This window comes from Alligator sinensis, unplaced genomic scaffold (assembly GCF_000455745.1).
Source record: "Alligator sinensis unplaced genomic scaffold, ASM45574v1 scaffold747_1, whole genome shotgun sequence".
NCBI classification, from domain to species: Eukaryota; Metazoa; Chordata; order Crocodylia; family Alligatoridae; genus Alligator; species Alligator sinensis.
Genome location: NW_005842254.1, coordinates 153,144 through 168,814, shown reverse-complemented (window position 1 = coordinate 168,814; position 15,671 = coordinate 153,144). Strand labels below are relative to the sequence as shown.

Sequence of the window (15,671 nt, the reverse complement as noted above, 5' to 3'; positions counted from 1 at the left end):
ACCTAAACTCTGCCCTTTGAAAGTTTCATGCAACATTCAAGATTTTCAAGGAGAGTGACGCTCTCAACACAAAGCATTTTGACTCCAAATTAATTACTGTGTTTAGAATGTAATTTTGGGTGTAGCTGGGGTGCTGTGAGAGACATGGCTTTGAGTAACTACCGTACTTCCTGAGAAGGCAAATTGGAATTGAATTAATATTTTGGTAGCAGAGTACAGGTACTCCTCACTTAACGTTGTCCCGGTTAACATTATTTTGTTATTACATTGCTGATCTATTAGAGAACATACTCATTTAAAGTCGCGCAATGTTTGGTCATAGTGTTGTTTGACTGCCGCCTGCTAGTAGGTAACCACTGTGACGTATTTGGATTCACTTAACATGGTTTCACTTGAAGTGGTGTAGGTTATTTCATTTAAAGTCTGTTTCACTTAGAGTTGCATTTTTCAAGAAGGGAACTATGACATTAAGCAAGGTGTAGCTGTATGTATTTCAACCTTGTATTCCCAGCATTAGGGTTGATTTGACCAAAACATCCCAAAGGCCTGTTGCTGTTACTTATATTACAACAGCACCTTAAGCTGCTTCGAGATCAGGGGCCCACTACACTACATCAACACAGTAAAAGACAGATCTTGAGCCAAAAAGATTACATTCTATAGAGACAGACAGACAGACATAAGGATGTGACATAAGGATATGCCCATTTTACAGATGGACATCTGTGGCAACAACAGATTCAGTGAGTCATCCAAGATCACACAGGAAGCTTGCAGCAGGTCCAGGACCTGAGCCTAGATCTCCCAAATCCCATATGTAAACCATAAAACCATAAAGATCAAAGGTACACACCTTTTTTGTTGCATTTTTTAAATAAACCATGCATGTTGTATTCCTTAGTTTCCATAGTCCAGATACCCCAGCCAAACTGGGTTACCATGTCATTAATGCTGGCTGAACATTTCATCCTTATTCTGAGTTTGCTTATCCTGGAGAGACATAGATACAACTCTCCTTCCTGCCTCTTCTCCTCTCAAAAAAGAGGTACCATTGAAACTCTGAAAAAGCAATGACTTTTCCTGCCTCAGCCATCCAATACAGCTCCACACTCACGGAATCAGATTCTTGGGCAGGTACATGTGATTTGGATAGACTTTAGCCCTCAATCAAGCAACAGTGACATTGGACATCAGTAGAAAGGAAAACATCTGTCCCCATACTGTCCTGTACACATGGTGCATGGTTATTTTTAGTAGCTACTTCGCCATAGTGGCGTGCTATAACAGGGGAGTGTGCTGCTACAGTAAAGTAACAGTGCTATAACATGTCGCTACAGCTACATCACATCATATGTAGATGCACCCTAAGAGTATGAGCCAACCACTTCACATCTTTAAAAGGGATGGAGCACGCATTAATTATGCAGATGTAACTGCTGTATGTGCCCGCTCCTATGTTGCAATAAGTGTTATCTTCACCATGTTTCACACAAGGGTAAGCTGCCCTAGCTGAAAGTAATCATTACTTAGTCATTCAGGGTCCCCATTTACTAGGTAGAAACCAACCATGATTTGAGAGCAATTTCTGTGACCAGTTTTCGCAGCAGTTCCCACCATTCTGGCAGCAAGAGAGATGTGGCACAGGTCTACCCAAAAAGACCATATGTCCATTTGCCAGAGCCCACTGAAAAGCAGCTCTGCTTCTCTTCTTGCCCCCCATGGGCCATGGCAGGGGTTTGACAGGGCAGGAACAACTAAGGATCCTGCATCCAGTTGCAAATATCAAGGGTGTGGCCTGATATCCCACAGTTGGGGCTTGGCCAGGACCCCTCTGACCTCTGTTAATAGTGTGGCTGGAGCTTTATTAGCCACAAGGGTCCAGGACTGTTCATCCAAAGGGTTCATTTCCATTCCCCAAAATGGCCAAATACCAATTTACACCAGCTAAAGAAAAATGCACAACATGCTTTCTCAAAGGTCAGCACATCTTTGTAGATCAGAATTACAGAAGTATTTTAAACTCCTCTGCCTGCCAGACTCAGCTAGTTTCTAAATCCTCCATCCTGTATTCAGTGTACAAAGGAGTAGCTAATCCAGCCACTGAAGCAGAGTATCCCTCATACGGGTAGCACTTCCTAGTTAAAGGCCAAGGCACAGAGCATCATCTTGCCCAAGACAGTTATATATACTATTAAATAGTTCTAGAGAGTGTCCCAAACTTACCAGGATAAAAAAAAATAAATAAAAAAATCATATGTTTCAGTCAATTAAATATGTATTAAACAACCATTTGTAGACATAAATTATACAATATAGATACAACCTTTTCCAATTTATTTCTTTTTTTCCTCACTTGTTAGAATAACTCTGTTTTAGTCACCATTTCTCTCATTTGCACTACATGCATCAGGCAGGCTGTTATCATGTTTGAAGAATTGAATGGTTTGGTTAATTGGTGTTTGGATAATCAACTATTGTAGTTTCAAAAGGAAAAGGTCAGTGTCAAAGTATTATTTTGGATCATGGGCCATAAAATAAATAAATCAGGAACTGAAACTGAAACTACCCCAATCTCAATGAGAAGTGCAGGACTGGTCAGTAATTCTGGGTAACTGGCAGCAAAACTGTGTATCCCAATCCACAACAGTACTAACATGCTACCTTATTGCAGCAGAAGGGAGGGGGGGGGAAATCACAGCACAAAGACATAACACACATCTCTGATGCCAAGGAATACTGAATTTGTTCTTTGTATAAGTTCAAGCATTGCACAAAGAACAAGTTCTTGACTCTGCACAGGTAAAAGAATGCATGCAAGCAGACAAGTATTTGGAGTGGAGACCATGGGTTTCCTTATATGCTCTTGCACTAGTGGTTCTTAAAAATGTTAAACGAATAACTGCTTCCATAAAATGTGTCTTTTCAGCTTGCAATTAATAAAGGATCTGCTGGATGATCAGATCATGGCTGACTCTGCAAGACAATGTTACAAACTTTCCCATGTACTTGGTCTTCTCAGAAAAGAAAAGGTAAGGTGGGGACATGGATGCAAGCCAGAGATCTTCCTGGTGCTCTCACTACAGGATGTTTCCTCTGCATCCTGAGTTATAGACTGATACCTTAAAGACACAGCATTGCTTTGTATCTGATACTTCAGCTATAGTAGGTGTACCAGTCTCCTATTGATTTTTATGAGAGGTGTGACCAATTCATTGACTGTGCCCAGACGTTCTCAGGCAGCTCTGAGAGCTGGGAACTGGCTCTTTTTTATGCTGGCATAAAGATCAAAGTGGCAGACATATCTTCCTGCAACAAGCACAGCATGAAGAAATAGAGTCCATCTTTTGCAATCCTTCAAGCTCAGCCCAGCTTGACAGTGCCTTGGAGGGGCTAGCCTCCAGACATTGGCTAGCATCAGCTTAAATTCTTATGCTCACCTTGCTTCTACAACTGATGGATCTTTACATATTGACACTCAACCATCCAGTTATTTAGTGTCGCTCTGCCTGCAGTGCATTCTGGGAGACATTCAAGCTACCTATAGGCATAGAGAATATATATTTTTAAAGTCTGTGGAATACGCATTTAATAGTGAGATGGGTTTGTTGAGACCCAAAGAAGTGTTGTCAACTTAGTGAAGGATTAGAGGCTTAGGTCAGGAGCTATATTTTTGCATCAAAGTCCAGATCCATCAATTTACTTACTTCATATAGGAGGATCCACATTATGGTCTCTCATTAGACTACATGACTTGAAGGAACTTAAATATAGGAATGCCCACTTCCCTTCTGAAGTAGTTTGGATTGGATGCAAATAATGCCTGTTTATAACATCTGTGCTCAACTTCTACACTCAAAAACAAGCTTTTCTTCTTCCCAATTGTGTATAATTTGTAGACAAGGAGTATGTTTACTGTTATTGATTGCCTTAAAAGTCGGGGGATTCCCCTCATTAGCAGTTCAACACTTACACAGTCAGCCTAAGACAGAGCTGGCATTCATTCATTCATTAAAACAAAAGAGTATTCAGAACATTCAAAATAAAGAGTTTTAAACTTAATTCAACATAAAGGAATACAAGTAGATATCTACAACATCTTCCTAACTGCTTCTCTCCCCAACAGATGAATTTCCTGTACCTTTATCAGAATTTTCTAATCTACAACTTACATATGTCTCAACCAAACATCAATAAATAGTTCCCTGATAGCACATGGGATGGCCACCAACACACTCCTTGCTAAGCCTTTGGGGTGCTAGCCAACCACAAGGGCTAGGGACAGACATTCAAAAAGACTGAGCCTGAATTGATTCAACCTTTGCATGTTAATCTAACCTGGCTAGGCTGAACCAGTTTCCAACTCTACAGACAGTCTCTCTGGCCCGAGAAAACTCAGGCACATGTCTGCAGTAGCTCAGGATAGAAGCTAGGGGGTACTAGAGCAGCCCTGCCTTCCCTTCCAGTGCTGAGCTGAGTGGGGTGTGGCCAGTCCCCACCAGGAGGCTCTGATTAGGGGGGGTGTAAACCCCCACCCTGCCTGCACCATTCAGGCGTTTCCTCGCTTGCTGCTCAAGCGGTAGGGGTGTCCCAGCCTGCAGACTCAGGCTAGCACTCTGAGGCAAGGGGTATTTTATGCAGTGCGTGCATCTGGTGATGATACAGAGCTTTTCACTCTCCCTCCCTGCTTCTGTATACTGTCTGCAACAAACTGACAGGCAAGCAAGCCAGGGGAGGTGTTTAATAGCCCTATCTCAGTGTTTATTGCCCCATTAAGACAAAGAGACATTACCTGTTGATTCAGCACAGACCCAGCACGTGGTCTTCTGGCTAATACACAGACACCTTCTCAGTAAGGCAGAGGGGAGGGGGGGAATTTGTGCTTAGCAGAGAGTGGTGGTGGAGGGGGGGTGCAAACAATTCTTCTCAGACAGTGTTTCCAAGGATGGACATTAAGCTACCTGTTGATAAGCTCCAAAAAGCCTGTCTGCCTTGAGCATCTCCCAACAGCATGACTGTAGTCAGCATACGGTCTGGTAGCTAATGCGGAGGTGTCTGCATAAGGCAGAGGGAATAATCCCTGCTTAGCCAAGGGAAGCCAGACAGATGTAGAGGGGAGGGGTTAGCCCTACTGTGGGGCAGAGAGCCATGCCCAGGCCAGAGAGCATGCTGGGATGCTGGAGGTGTCTGGTTTATCTTAAACCAGCAAGGGGTCTGGGACAGACATTGTATAAACTGATTTGAGCCAAATCTGCTAAATTTGATACTACAGTCAACCAGGCTCATCTCAAACCAGTTTCAGCCATTTTCAAACTCGATTATGTGCACTGAGCATCTGTTCTGTTACAAATTTAAACCAGTTACTGATCACTTAAACTGGTTTATGTGTAATGTCTGTCCCCTAAGGAGCGGGGGACCTGGCTATGAACTCCCTCTGCACCACACAGCACAGACAAAGGCATGTGGGAGCTGGGAGTGCAAGCAGGTAGGTTCATCCTGCACTCTGGGAGTCCTAAAAGATATTGCACTGCTCTAAAGCACATGCCTCCAGCTGTGCACTGCTTGGGGTGAGGCAACTGTGCCTCACCCTCCACACAGTGTGGAGGTAATAACCACAAGAGTCTTGAGAGCTGCTTATTAGAAAGCCATGGGCCAAAAGCACCCCTCCTGTATTCTACATCCTCAGGGATGGATGTGCTGCAATGCATCTTTCCTGTTCAGAATGAAGTCAGTGTTTACTCTATTGTTTGTCCTATACATGTCTGTATCCATACACAATGGTTTAAAGAGTTGACTTGCTGATACTACTCAGAGTAATGCTAACTATGTATATTCAACACTAGTGAGAGAGCTGAGGCTCAGCCAGGAAGGTAGATGCAAAAAAGCCTTTATAAAAAGAAGAAAAAATGTAGGGTATGTATGGTGAGCAAACCACGCATACAGAGGAACTGCAAAAGTGGCTTAGACAAGCTCTTTGTCAAGTCCAGTATCCACTATCAAGTAGTGGCCTGGGCTATGTGCTTCAGAATGGCAAGTATGGCTGTATATTTTTCTCCTGGGTACCAATGTGTTAGTGCAATCTGGAATAAAACGCCACTGGTGTTTCCAGAAGGGAAAAAGAATACTTTTTCTTTTCTTGTATTTGCTACTGTAAAGCTAGCTGAAACAAACATTGCCAGCCCAGCAACCCAGAGAAGCCTGAATCCTTCAGATCCAAATGTTAGGCAACCATGTGGTACATTTTGAGATTAAAAGGCTGCACCTGCAAACCTTTGTTTACTCCAATGCTGTCCCTTTACACCCGGCTTGCTCCTGTTACATTTCACTCCAAGGCTTGGCTCTGACCGTCTTTTGGAGCCAGTGCCATTACCATCCCTTCAGCCAGCACTTGGTTTTCCCAGGGCTGAACACAGCCATCTTGACAGCTTCGCAATAAGCAACCTCAACTAAGTTAAATACCTTAAGGGCAAGCCATCTCCTACTGAGTCTTCATAAAGCCACACTGGAACAGAGCCTTTAAAGGGACACACCTTTTTCCTGGGGAACAGCAGCAAGCTCCCCTCTATCATCTTTTGTACAGCTTCCAGCTCCTACACAGCTGACTTTCTCATAGGGGTGTGGAAAGTAAGGACTTTCCACCCTCCCAGTCCTTCATTGTAAATTGCATTTAAGCCATTTACTTGCTGGTGCAGGTTGCAGCATGCACCTTGGCTGGTTGCTCTCTTTTGTTCCATAAGCAAGTTCTTTAAAGGAACTGGCAGTCAACGAGGCAAAGAACATGAGCTAATGATTTTTATGGAACTGCTGCACTGAAATAATAGTATAAAGACTAAAAAGAAGGCTGAAAATAACCCCAGTTGCAACATGTTTGGAGGAAACAGTACTCCCCTTAGTGAGAGATGGCCTCCTTTCCACATTTTAAACGTGAGGAAATATCCACATTCCTTCCCTTCCCTAGGCTCATTTTCCATGTGACAGAGCAGGAACTCCACCGCTAAATTGCAAAAGAATGAAAGAAAATACGTAAAGTGCCCTGTTCCCACCTGTCTCTCCTCTCATTACTCACTCTTGAAAAATGGCTTGACAGTCAAATAACAGCAGGCTGGGTATGGCAGGAAACACCTACAGCATGGCAAGATGCAGCTGACAGCAGCACATGTACCCTGTAGTAGACAGGGCCAACAGAGGTGTGTTCAAAGCAAGACACCACTGAGAAGGCAGAGGGCTCTCTACAAAAGCTTTATAATTTAAAGACAACCAGACTTAGAGGGATTCAGGGCCCTGGGAATATGATTACTGCAGGACATTGAGACCAGTGAAATACCTGGTCCCTGAAATATTGTGCATCCTTAAGGTGACTACGAGCTCTGTGCAGAAGATATTATAGGATGATATTAAAGGAAGCACAATATTAAAAGAAACACATGTCAGAGCCATAATAATGATCAAGGCATGGCAGTTTCCCCAGGAAGATGATGTGCTGTGACAAAGAGAACAAGGAGAGAAAGAAAGCAGGCATGAGATTAGACTGGTTTACTGCTCGCAATCCCCGTCCCCCAGCCATGCAACATGTCTACTGAACTACGGACCCAGTGGTGAACAAAGCAACCTATCTTTGCTCTCAGGGAAGCACCACAGGTGGATGAATGTGTCCAGACCCAGGACATCAAGAAAGCTGCATGTTGCTTGCGTGCTAACTGCCTGTATTCTACTGAGTAACACGACATGAGCCCACAGCTCCTCCTAGACATTTAGCTAAAGCTCTCCTGACAAAGCAAGTGTTGCATCCTAGCTCCATTTCAGACCATTTTCTTTTCTGATTTCAGGACTCCAAAGGTAGGGAGTCTTTCAAGACAGAAGGAACAAAGGGCAGATTGATAGAAGTGGTCCTGGATATCCTTTGACTCTCACAGTGGGGATGGATTTCCACTTATTCACTGTATCTGTGTTCTTTCGTGTTCCTCATATAACCCAAGCCTGGCCCCCACACAGCAATTGTCCTTGACCTTACACCTCCATCACCATGTAGTTAGGGAAGGATTTTCAAAAGTCCCTAAATGAGGAAGGAGAAACATCACTTTGCTCAGTTGCTTTCTGGGACCAATGTCTCAGGAGCTGTGAACAACAGTACAACTTCTGATATCCCAGCTCTGTTGCAGCATCTCCTGGGATGAGAATGCTTGGGATAAAACAGTCCCAGATTATCCTTGCCGCTCGGACAGCTTGATTCCAAACACCAGGTCCCTTCACCGATTATTGGTGTTAGAAGACTAAACTCAAACAGGTTTGCCACTAGTGAAAGCAGGGGCTTAAGAGTCAGGACACATGCTCTAACTCTTGGTTCTCCTGCAAATGCACTGCGTAGTTTGGAATTCCACTTTCATGCACTGCAGGAAATTGAAATATCCTTTTATCTGGACAGTCTCAGCCCCCTGTACTGTTGGCAGGGGTTAAGAGCTCCTCCCCCTGCAATCTGGATGCTTTATACCATACCCTGTTTAACAGATCAGAAACTAAGGTATACAGGTGGCTTGGGCAAACTGCAGTGAGTTAAAAGTGTGGAGGGACTTTACCATGGAACACCTAATGCAAAGTAACTACTGGCATGTGTCTCTGCTATTACCGTACAGTAAGTGGAAACTAATCCAGGGGAATTTAGCTCTGTTTTATTCAGGGGTGAGTTGCTTCAGTTTAGCTTCCACTTAACCAGGGTAAGAAGAGATACAGAGACTGTTACCATGGAGCAGCTGATGCGTGGTTAAATCCCAGACACCTTTTAATTCATTGGAAACTGACTGTTAGTCCATACCCAGAGAGAATGCAATTTACCAAAGGTTACAACAGTGGTGGCCTTAGGGTTCTTGGGGCCCTGGGCAAGAGAGTCATTTGGAGCCCCTTAGGAGGCTTAATTTTGATGACCTATAAGCAAGTTGGACATTTTCAATTTCAATTTCACTTTGCCCTATCCATGAAACTGCAATGAAAGTATCTTAATACAATACCGATAATACACATATTCAGTGTAATTAATTTTTATTTTTATAAAGTGTGGGGCCCCGGGCAGTTGCCCGGTTTGCCCTCCTCTAAAGCCGCTACTGGTTACAAAGGACCTAAGCTAGGCTTTCTGAATCCTAGAATTACAAAGCTGTTCTTCTTTCCCCAACCAGCCATGCATACCTGATTTATGTAAACAAAGGTGGAAGGAATATTCAGTAGCAGCCAACAGATTGTGCAAATACATCACCATGTACTCTGCTGATTGCTGCTTAGTCTTCTCCTAGCCTGTGATATTGCAGCTTTCTTGTTTGCTGAAAGAACTATATGTAGTCATTTGCCTATGATTGCTCATATGAAAACTTTCATTCATCCTTTCATCTCAGGAACCAAAGAAACTGATTGTTACTATTGTAGCGATGTTACATGCAATTTCAATTAATGAAATGTTCTTCTGCTGCCTGTCTGATTTTTAATAACATAATTATACCTGCCATTGAAGAGTTTTGGTAGAGAATGCAATGGATATTAGGTAGCTGTGAGAAACCCAGCTCCTTTCGAGCTGTCAGTAGGAGTAGCCACAGTCCCAGTGAATAATGCATCTGCCAGGTTACGAGTAAAATACTCCATCAGCATGTTCTTCAACTCATCCATAAACAAATCTGCTTTATCTCTCCCCTCACCCCCCACCAACCTCATCCCCCTCCTTGTGCCTGTTTCTACATAAACACAGAGAAATCAGAAGCTGGGATGAAAGAATAGCACATTCTGTAGACCAGTCAAGGGCTGAACCAGACCGAGGGAAGTGATATTAAAAATTCAGTGAGAGCACAAGTGTTTCACTGGCAAATGCAAAATCTATCAGCAAGATAAAACTATCAGAAGGGCAGAAAATAGGATTATCACTAGGTCTATAAATATTGTCTTGTGTGTGTGCTTTTAACCAGTGTGAAGAATCAGCTTTTAACACTCAGCAATGTGTTCTTTCCTTGGTGTCCCCCCAAAAGCTGTGGATTGAGTGTAAAGAAAACAGAGTTTCCAGCCCACAATGCCCCCAGAGATGCAGCACAAACCCTTGCAACTTCTTTATTAATGCAATCCCCTTTCCCTAAACCTGCTAGTAGATCTGTTCACCTGCCAAGTTTTTGTTTGGACTGCCACAGCAGAGTTATTGACTTGTCTGAGCAAGATCATCTTATGTCCACCTGTCATTCCTACTGTGGAACCAAGCAACTGCTGCAGATTGACTTCAAAATAGCACTATTTGGGCTTCAAAGATGATGCCCTTCCCTCATTTGAGACCTGCTCCCAGAGTCTTGTATTGATGTAGCTACATCCAAACATTGCTTCCTGTTTAGAGTTCCCAACTATGAGGTCAACAGGTACTCATGCTCTTGCTACATGGAGTTTTGCGAGTGGAACTCACCCCCATAAAACCCATCTCAACTAGTGGCTCTCATTAAGACTTGATATTCAAAGTTGTTCGCATAATAACCATTCTTTGTCTTCTATATATTGCTATGTCTTACAAGTGCCTTCCCTTTTAAAAGTGGACTCCCTTCTTTGCTTCTATCACCATAAGCCAAATCCACTGCTAGTGATTCAGATAGGTTAATTGAGACACCAGGCCAGTAACTGCTTATCATTTTAAGTGGGTGGTGTATCATGTTTTTATTGTCTTATATTTTGGCGTGTGGCTATCTAGGTTTTGACTGCAGGGGGAGTGCAATAAAAAAGAAAATGATAATGAAGATAAGGAGGAGGTGGATGATGAAGAATTATTATTTATTTAATTATCTCACTCACAAGTTAATTAACTCCCTCCCCCCAGAAGAGCTGTAGGTTGTAGCCCTGTTGGTCTAAGGACATAGGCAGAGAAGGTTCTTTGGGTAAATCTGATATATTTTATTAGACCAAGTAAATAGTTGGAAAAGTTTTTCTTAGCAAGCTTTCAGGTTTAAAAACCCTTTGTCAGGTTGAAGAAGCATCTGCAGTTGGTGTGTACTCTTCCTGGATGGCTTTCTTGCATGCATACCAGAGCCTCTGGCTTCTTTACTGTTCATTCCATCTAAGAAAACCACACACCAACTACAGATGTTTCCTCAGCTTGACAAAGGGTTTTTAAACCTGAAAGCTTGCTAACAAAAAAAATGCTCAAGTATTTAGTTAGTCTAATAAAAGATATCAGAATTACCCAAAGAACCTTGTCCTCCCAGTGGAGGGAGTTAATGCTGCATTGCTTCCAGTCTACCAGGCAGCCTTAGGATAGCCTTATCAGTAACAACACTGCTTGAGAGCACCACTGCCAGCTAGGAATAGGCACAGAGGCGGCTTTGGGAGACTGCTATAGTATTCAGCTTTCCTTTGGACCTAATCCTGCAAAATGATAATGAAGATAAGGTTGGGCTCTGCCAACATAGCTATAGCAGCATAGCTACTGCTATTGCTACTGCAGTTCTATAGTATAGACAAGCCCAAACAGTAACTGGGTGACGTAGCCAGGAGTGCCCTCTACTCCTACCCTCTAGTGTTAGGTGTTTTGGGCCTTCAACTCCCAGTGGGACCTGGGTAAATAGCAACAAGATTTAAACTTATGCAGGTGTGTATAATGGGGATAACTTTCCCCCACCTCATCTGCTTGGTATGTAAGCTCCTGAGTGCAAGGACAATCTTTTATTATAGGTCTTTCAGTAACAATGGAGCTCTGTTTGGACTCACTAGGCATCACTAGACTGTGATAATAATAAATAGTCTGAAATGATGAATAATGGAGGAGTCCCATTGTTTCTCATTCCAGTTGCTGTTGTGAACTCAGCTTCAGCAATGTACAGATAAACTGGCTGCTGAAATTTCACAGAGCCTCCTGGACAGGGCCTGGCTAGATAGCACAGGGAGTAGGAGTTTCCTGCTGGAATGCACAGTCTCCCTTCTGTCTCATTAGTGCTAATGGTGGTGGTTGTTCTGTAGTCATTGGCTGTCTGGAGGATTGATCTGAAACCTCTTTGCCCATTCTTTGTTCTTAGTGAGGTTAACCTCATAGGAAGAAATAAATGTTAGTGAGTGAAAAGATGGATTCCCCCTTCAAATTATGATTCTTTTTAAAGTAAGAAAAGACCTAACAAATCCCCATATGGTTCTCCGATTCTGTAGCTCCTCTCCAGTGTCTCTTGCAGAAGTTCCTGTGCTCCAGCCCTAAATAAAAGGCAAAAAGCCCAGTTTTGCTCTGCTGTAGGTAGATTGGGGCTGTGTAGTTAGCACATGGCCCATTTATTTACTATGAAAGAGGAAAACAGGTGAGAGTAAGAGATGCTATTCATGATACAGGAGGTCTGAAAAGCACAGCTGTGAGTCTACCTTGAAAAGGCATGGAACCGGGGTGCCTTTCAATGTTTCATTTTCTGTAGAATTTAGAGAATGAATGGGAGAGGGAGAAGGTTTCTAGAACACTGTACTCATTCAAATTAAAGGCACGTGTTAGAACTAGCCAGTGTCTTCTCCCAGTACAGAATTATTAATACTTGTAGACACTGGTGGCAAAACAATCCACTTTGGTATCCAAAGTCCATGTTTGCAAGTTTCCATGACAGGGGATGCTGATGTGGGGCCAGCAGCAATCAGTGATGTGGCCCTATAGAGAAGGGGTTGGCAACCTATGGCCCGCAGGCCAGATCTGGCCCACAGAGGTCTGATTTAACACAGGGGATCAGTGGCATGGCACTGCGCTGTGCTGCCCATCCCCTCTACAGAACTCCCCTCTGCTGCAGAGCCTGCTGTATCTGTGCCTCCCACACTGCAGAGGGATTGGGGATCAGCAGTGACAGTGAGTGCAGGCAGCAAAGATTTCTGCTGCACCTTGGCAGCAATGATGATAACATCACTGACAAACTGCCCATCAGCATTTGAACTATTTAGGGCAGGGGTTGGCAACCTACAGCTGCAGACATTCCCCATGTGCCGCTGTGGTGAAAAGTGGTGGCGGCAGGGGCTTTTCTCTGTATGGGTCAAGGAAGAGGCAGTGGCAGTGGCAGTCCCATGTGCTAACCCACCTCTGACCCAAAATGGGTCAATATGGTCCAAAGCCAGATCCCCTGATTTAGGATCATAAGCAAGTAGAGCAGAAAGGGACCTCATGAGGTCATTGAGTCCAGCCCCTTGCTCAAGGCAGGATCTGACTAAGCCATCCCCACCAAGTGTCTGTCAAACTTGCTCTTGAAAATTGCTAGGGATGGACATTCCACATCTTCTCTAGGCAACCTGTTCCAAAGCTTGACCACCCTTGTAGTCAAAAAGTTCCTCCTAATTTCCAACTTAAATTTCCTCCCCTGCAGCTTGAGTCTACTGCTCCCAGTCCTGTCCATTACAGCCACACAGACTAGTCTATCTCTATTCTCTCTATAATTGTCCTTTTTGTATTTTGAAGTCTGTTATAAAATCTCTGCTGCATCTTCTCTTCTGCAGACTAAATAACCCCAGTTCTTTCAGCTTTTCCTCATAAGCCATACTTCCCAGCATAGGTGATTGGTAGGGGGTGAATGGGGGTGAATGTGCCCCCCCGATGGGGCCGGTGCCCCGCCTGACAGCCAACATTGATGCTGTTGGTAGGGCTTTGACAGTCTCGGCGGCTTCTGCGGGTGCCCCCTCAGATTCAGGAGGAACCAGTCACTCATGCTTCCCAGGCATCCACATCCTTCCTGAAGTGTGGCCCAAAGCTGGACACAGCACTCCAAGTGAGGCCTCAGCAGTGCTGAATAGAGTGGCAGAATCACTGCCCTTCATTTGCAAGTGGTACTCCTGTTAATAAAACCCACTAAGATGAAAATAGTTGACTGTGGCTACAACAGAGCCTGCTAACGTGTACAGGTTTTCCTTGGATTCTGACAGCCATGAATCTGTGCATTCCTTTGATTCAGTCAAAAGGGAAGATCCCTGTATCAGCTGGTATGGGGGGAGGATCTTTCATAAGAAGAATATGATACAGTGAGGATGACAGTGCTTGACAACCCTCAGTCTTCTTCAGCTTAAATAACCCTTGTTCTGAGATATGTGCAGAGGTGTTAACTGTGAAGCTGAATACTGATATGGAACAAGATCCTAAACTCATTTATAGTTTGTCATTTGGACTATTTCTCATGGCAACTGCTTCTCTTTATTTACATATCACTAGAGGTCTTCCTCTAATGGATCTCACTGTTTCAGTAGTTGCACTCGGTGAGATGTTATGAGTGATAATCAGGAACAAATGACCAGTCCATTGCACTTACACATTTCAGATTACTAACTATGCCATTCAGTACTAACCATGTTGTCAAAAAAGTAAGCTTGCATCAAATGTACATGCATTTTCAGTTAGTGCCAGCAGGCCTCTCCACAGCTGCCTGAGTCCTGCTTCTCAGGCTTTCTTTCTTGTATCTCTGGTTTTGTCACCAAACCTGTGGATTGAATTCTGGGATTGAAATTGCTGCTAGTGATGAGAATCAATCCTCTGTAGCAAAAACTAAGGCTGGTTCTCATGACTTGAGTGTTAATTGATTTCTATTGCAGAAGCAACAAAAGGCCCCCCAAAAGTCCCTGCCCTTGACAGCAAATGATTTAAGAACTAACCAGGGTGGTAACTGGCACTAAAGACCTCACACTCAGTACAAAGCAGTGTCCAATAGGTTCCCTCGAAGGCCTCATTCATGTTTGTATGGGGCGTTATAAAGAACAGCTCCCCTCTCCCATCCAAGACCTTAATGAATGTCTATGTCTCAAACACAAGAAGTCCAGCTTGTGTGGGTGGGAGGGAGACATTCTGGTGAGGATGCTTCATACAGTTTGAATTTTGGCTCACAAGATGACACATTTGACCATGGAAAGACCTTGTCATCTTTTTCTTTTACTTCCCCTTCATCCTTTTCCTCTAGTAAGAGAATCCCATCCACAAAATGCAGAGCTGACCTTAGGGGTATGTGGGGCCTGTGCAGGGGAGTGGTGAGAGGCTGGAGTGCAGAGTAGGGGGAGGGCGGGGCGACAAGTGTCCGGAGCATGGAGTGGGGGGATGTGACAAGCAGCCAGAGTGCAGATCTGTCAGTGTGTGGCAAGGTCTGTACGGCACTGTCCGCAGGACCCCCCAAAGTGTGGGGCCTGGGGCGGTTGCCCCGATTCCCACCCCCCCAAGGACGGCTCTGACAAAGTGTTCTTCCTCTTCTAGTCCAAGGTTCTCCCTTACTACTACTGGTTTCAACTCCCTTCTGTTCCATTCCAACTACTCCCGCACTGGCGACGTGTAGAGGGTGCACATAGGTGCCCATGCACCCCCTGAGATTGGCAGTGCACCCCTCAAAAGAAGCTGTTAGCAGTCACCACTCGCCACCTCCCCCCTGCTGCCAACACAGCTGGGAGCATCTGTAGGTGGCTGCGGACAACCAGTCTGCACTTGCCACCAACACCTGCACTTCCACCTTGCACTCCTGCCTGCAGGAGCTCCCTGCTTGCTGCCATCATGCCCCTGCCATCGTCACCGCTTGCTGTGCCCCGCCCAGCCTCCGAAGGCACGCGTCATTCATGTACCCCCTTAACTTACTGCATTCAGCTTTGCTTCAGGCCCTTTTACTCTGTGCTAACCATGGTGCCAAAGGGCACATCTATATGAGCGTGGATGTCTGGTTCCCTGGGGACAAGTACACTTTGTGCTGCTTCTT

General features: G+C 44.3%; 1 pseudogene; it reads left to right on the top strand.

Annotated features, from left to right (window-relative positions):
• The window catches only part of LOC112550919, a 30,128-nt pseudogene extending 22,126 nt beyond the window's left edge, over positions 1-8,002 (top strand).
• Positions 8,003-15,671: the final 7,669 nt, after the last annotated feature.